This window comes from Mesoplodon mirus, assembly GCF_964341445.2.
Source record: "Mesoplodon mirus genome assembly, chromosome: 5".
In the NCBI taxonomy this organism is placed as follows: domain Eukaryota; kingdom Metazoa; phylum Chordata; class Mammalia; order Artiodactyla; family Ziphiidae; genus Mesoplodon; species Mesoplodon mirus.
Window position 1 is genome coordinate 55,830,891 of NC_138980.1, and position 6,000 is coordinate 55,836,890.

Below are 6,000 nucleotides of genomic sequence, written 5' to 3' on the forward strand. Positions count from 1 at the left end.
GGATTTTAGGAATTCCATTAATAAACTGAGACCCATCTCTGCTGCTGAGGAACCAGGAAGCCTCGTCTACATGTAATTGATGCAGGAAGTAATGTAACAGAGGACAGGTGCATTGACTTGGCCACCAGAGAGAATCCCAGCTCAACATCTTCTGGCTCTGTAACCTCAAGCAAGTCACTAAACCCCACTGAGCTTCAGCTATCTCATCACTAGAGGAGGAATAATACCCACCTCACTGGGTTATTTTCAGAATAAAAGAGAAAATGAATGTGAAACATTTGAAGCCTCAATAGTGCCTGACAAATGTCTCTTCCCACTCAGAAGTCTAATCCTCAAAACACTGAAATAACACTGATTCTTCCCACAAGATCTTATCATCACTGACAATAATACAAAGGTGGATCAGACATTGACTGGTCTCTGTGTGGGTCTATAAATCTACTGAGTAGGTTCCAGACTCAGAATCTTTCCTCTGCCCAGAACCTCTCCCATCAGATTCTTACACAGATTGTTCTTCAGTTCATTCAGGTTTCTACCCAAATAAGGAAGGGTTGAGGAAAGGCTTCATGAGCTAGGATCTCATAGTAGAGGGGATCTGATAACATAGAGATGAAGGCAGAGGGCATGTCACATCAGAAGAACATCATGAATTAAAGCATAAATGCAAGAAAAGTGGGAGTCCTATTCAGGACCATGGTAGACAGTTCAGAGACTATGGTAAGAAGAAATATGGGAAGGTACAATGGGTATGGACACCAACACTGGTGAGCCCTGGAATGTCATTCTAAACATTAAGAAGTATTAATACAGTAGGACCCAAGACCCTGACCCATTAATCCAACGATCCATCAGTTGTGTGTACTTGTGCTCTCTCTTTCACACACACACACACACACACACACACACACACACACACACACACACACACACAGGACCACCTGCCCAACTGTTCTCTTATAAGCCTGGGGGACCACTTGCCAGCCAGGAGTTAAGGTTTATAAGCCCATCACTGATGGAAATTAGAGCTGGCAGACAAGTTATGAGAACATAATTTAGGGGACCATGGAGTGAGATGCCCACTGGTTGACTCAGAGTAAAGGAGTAAGAGGAGAAGAAAGGGAGGGAGAGGGAAGGAGAGGAGGGAGGAAGGGAGAGAGGGAAGATGGGGGAACGGGGGAAGGGGAGAAGAGGAGAGAGGAGGAAGAAACTGGATGAAACTCTAAAACTCCCACTTTCCCTGCAGTTAGAAGAATGGCTGCCAAAATCATTCTTCCTGAGTCACCCTTGTGGGTAGATAGAGTAGAGAAAGGCTTGTGAGCTAATACTCAGGGACTCATCCCTTGAAGCCTACAAATATCTCCCCATCTGGTTCTGTCTCAGCACCTAAAATTCCTTCAGTTAGGGATGCAGGCATCTTCAGGAGTCCAGTGTTAAAATGCAGATAGCTCTAGGAGGAATCCAACATTAAGCTATTATCAACTATTAGCATTTCTATAGGGATTAGACTCAACAGAACCAGAGGTTTTCAGGGCAGGAAGGGATTTTTAGAGGTTAGTTTATGAGATAATTTACTAACATCTGGGCCATCAGAACCATATCCTCAGGGGAGAAAAGTACAGCCCATGCTCTGGCTCTGCCTCATCTGCCTCCTTCATCTCCTCCTCCTCCCTAAGGCAAACTCATTCATTCATTCATTCATTCAACAGCCATTTATTAAGTACTGCTTTAGACACTGGTCATACAGGGTAACCAACGTAGACAAGGTCTTGACATTCTAGCGGAAAAGTTAGACAGTTATAAAGAAACTCTCTAATCTTTGATTCCTCACCCTTAGTCTTTGTGTTCACAATCCTGTGGTATGTGCTAAACCCTAACCCACATTGCTATCTCCCTTTTTGGAGAGCCTACTGCATTATGCAAAGTGTCCAACAGTTTAGTTTTTAACGATGCTCTAATTTTTTGTTCTGCTTTCTCACCCAGACTGTAAGCTCCTGGAGGGCAGAGATATCATCATGTCTAATTGTATCCCTTACTAAGCCAAGCCTACGACAAAGCACACAATAGGAATTCAAAGACTTGACAATCCCTACAGATCACACGTATTTTTTCTCACCTCTAAACTCCTGGCATTTAGTAGGTACTCTAAAGATACTTTTTCAATAAATAAATACTAGTTGATTGATATGCAGAGAAGACATTCCAGGTCAGCTATCTTGGGGAAATGGGCAGGGCACACAGATGAACAGCATTTGTACACTACATATTTTAGGCTGGTACCAGGACAAGGAAGAGTAGATACTAAAAGGGAACAGGAGGGTGGAGACAAACCCTGACCTTATAACTTTTTAATGCTTATTTCCCAGGTATGAGGTGGGCTAAAAATGTCTTCTAACTTGGCACTCAGTGATTGAGGATTGATTTTTCAATTGATCTAACTTATTGCAATTGATCTGACTGATTTATTGCAACTTTTAACATATACTGCAAATCTACTGAATGCTAGGCACTCCACTAGACTCTTGAGAGGACAGAATCCTGATAAGAATTAAATTCAGGTTCTGCATTTGAGCAGATTCTGTAAGACCACTGAGTCAGAATTGATTCTGAATTTCATATTCTGAAAGTCTCTTCCCTGGGTGTCCAGAAAGCAGGTAGCAGATGAATATCTATCATTATGAATAGCAGTGACCTTCAATCTTTTTGTCACAGACTGGAAATATCCAGTGCCATGAGGTAAGACATAAGTGCTCTTAGTGAAGTGGTCAGATGGGGCTTCCTAACTTTATTAGTGCCCTGGACCTGCCTGGTCAGTTCAATCACACCATCATGAGCTCATTTATTCTACAACTAGATCTAAAATACCCTTTACCTGACAGGTTCTGGAAGTAGACAGCATGAATTCCATTCCTGGCTCCTCTTCTACTTACTGGTGATGTGAAGTTGGGCAACTTACTGAATAACAGTGCCTCAGTTTTCTCATATATAAGATGCAGATAATAATACTGCCAGCATTTCTCCTAGAGTAATGGAAACAAAAGCAAACATAAACAAATGGGACCTAATTAAACTTAAAAACTTTTGCACAGCAAAGGAAACCATAAACAAAATGAAAAGACAACCTGCAGAATGGGAGAAAATATTTGCAAATGATGTGACCAACAACGGATTAATTTCCAAAATATACAAAGAGCATGTACAATTCAACAACAACAGCAACAAAACAACCCAATTGAAAAATGGCCAGAAGACTTAAATAGATACCTCTCCAAAGAAGATATACAGATGGCCAACAGGCACATCAAAAGATGCTCAACATCACCAATTATTTGAGAAATGCAAATCAAAACTACAATGAGGCATCACCTCACACCAGTCAGAAGGGCCATCACCAAAAAGTCTACAAATAATAAATGCTGGAGAGGGTGCTGGAGAAAAGGGAACCCTCCTACACTGTTGGTGGGAATGTAAATTGATACAACCACTATGGAGAACAGTATGGAGGTTCCTTAAAAAACATAAAACAGAGTTACCCTGTGATCCAGCAATCCTACTCCTGGACATATATCCAGAGAAAACTCTAATTCAAAAAGATACATGCAACCCAATATTCATAGTGGCACTATTTGCAATAGCTAAGACATGGAAACAACCTAAGTGTCCATCAACAGATGAATGGATAAAAAAGATGCAGTACATATATATGATGGAATATTATTCAGGCATAAAAAAGAATTAAATAATGCCATTTGCAGCAACATGGATGGACCTAGAGATTATCATACTAAGTCAAGTAAGTCAAATAGAGAAAGACAAATACCATATGATATCACTTATATGTGGAATCTAAAAAAAATGATACAAATGAACTTACTTACAGAACAGAAACAGACTCACAGACTTTGAAAACAAACTTATGGTTACCAAAGGGGAAAGGAGGGGAGAGATAAACTAGGAATTTGGGATTAACAGATACACACTACTACAGATAAAACAGGTAAACAACAAGAACCTACTGTATAGCACAGGGAACTATATTTGATATCTTGTAATAACCTATAATGGAAAAGAATCTGAAAAAGAATATATATTTATATATGTATGCATAACTGAATCACTTTGCTGTAACCTGAAACACTGTAAATCAACTATACCTCAATAAAAAAATAATAGTGCCAACATCTGAGGATTATTCTGAAAGATAAATAAGTTGGTATATGAAAAACACTTAATTTCTGGCACATAGTACATACCTAACAACTCTTTGCTCTATCTATAATATGTGCTGGAATAGATACCTACCTTCCCAGAATTCACTGTCTAATGAAGGAGAAAAGCAATTACAATGCAGTGAGAGAAGTGCTGGGTGGGGTAAAGTAGAGGGTGAAATGAGAAGGCAGTGGAGGGGCCCTGAACCAGGAGGTCAGGGAGAATTTCTATAAGAATGTGAAGACTGAAGTGAGACATAAAGGAGCAACCCATCAAAGAGCTGGGGAAATAAAGTTCTAGATGGAGTTTATTTAAAATCTCAGACATCAGAGAGTGTGACCTATGTGGGGAAACTGAAATTTCAGTGCAGCAAAAACACTGAAAGAAGAGACAATAACAATAAAAACCTAGTAAAGCAGAAAGAAAAGTGGTAACCGCATTAGTAAAACCAAGAAAGCAGAATTCTAATGTGGTTGTGCAGGGGAAAAAATAAAAGCAACACAGTTTACACTGAAGAAATTCTAAAAAGCTCCAGGATTGGTGGTACCAGCACCACTGGAAGGGAGGCAAAGGCAGGGCTGAATAGAGGAGGATGGGTTATAAGTACATTTAAAGTAGTTGAAATTGAAAAAATATTTGTAAGTACTGAAGCGGGGTGTTAGGAAGATGGGAGTTCATTACACTGCTCACTTTGATTTATGTTTGAAATTTTCCATTATAAAAGGTTAAAAAAAAACATTAGCTCCCAGATGTCCTCCTCCAATCTGCATAGCTGGGAAAGTGCCTTTAACTGACCCTGACAGAAAACTGGAAGTTTATTCTGAAAAATGAATAAAACCAAGATCTCTGAATATGCAAGCATCAAGAAGAAGTGAGAAAGAGGGTATTATACTCAAAGCAAGGGTACTAAGTGAGTAGTTAAACCTGAATTCTGAGACTTCTAGTTTTTTCTCCAATTGGACTACCAAAACCATGGCAGCCATATTCTCCAGGCAAGACACTGGAAGGAGCTTATGTGAGGAATCTAACCAGCTCAAGAATAAAAGACTTGAAGATGCCAACACCAGAACTTCTCCCATGAAGTAGCCCAAACTGATAGCCTAAAAATGCAAGAGTGCTCACATATACAAAGATTCCAAATAGTTTTTTGGTTCCCATTCCTAAATATGAACAGATAGCCAAAGATGACAAGGTATCTGAAGAAAGCCTTTAAAATGAATGACAGACAACGAGACAGCAAACAAATAAGGGAAAAAGCAACTTGGTGAAACAGAGACTATTCAGGAAGATGAAAACTTTAAAAAACAACAACAACAACAACAAAGCTGCAACTAATAGCCTCAGAGACAGAAGGAGGGAGACTGCATTCACAAAGTAAAAATGCAATGTTGTTAAAGGAGTAATTAGAAAACATGAAAGAACTCTTAGAAATTAAAAATATGATAGGAGAAATGAAAAGCTAAAAAAAGGATTGAAAGATAAAGCTGAAGACATCTCCCAAATGGAAGAGCAAAAAAAAAAAAAGGAAATAAAAAGAAAATGCAATAAAAATAGAGAATCCCTCTACAAGATGCAACATCTATATGAGAAGAGTTCTGAGAAAAGAGGAAATAGTGGAGAGAAAATAATCAAAGAAATAAATTCAAATGAATTTCCCATAACCAAAATAACCTGAGTTTCTAGATTAAAAGACTCACTAAAGACTCTCAGGGATAAAAATACAGCTAAGCCAAAGCACAATAATGAAAATTTCAGAATGCTGGGAATAAAGAAAAGATCTAAAGATTTCAGAGA

General features: G+C 38.9%; 1 long non-coding RNA gene across 1 annotated transcript in view; it reads right to left on the reverse strand.

Moving 5' to 3' along the window:
• The window catches only part of LOC309803968, a 127,543-nt gene that overhangs the window by 102,887 nt on the left and 18,656 nt on the right, over positions 1–6,000 (reverse strand). The window contains exon 2 of the long non-coding RNA XR_014294030.1: positions 2,870–3,017. This is a non-coding gene — a long non-coding RNA (uncharacterized lncRNA). The remainder of the gene's footprint in view (positions 1–2,869; positions 3,018–6,000) is intronic.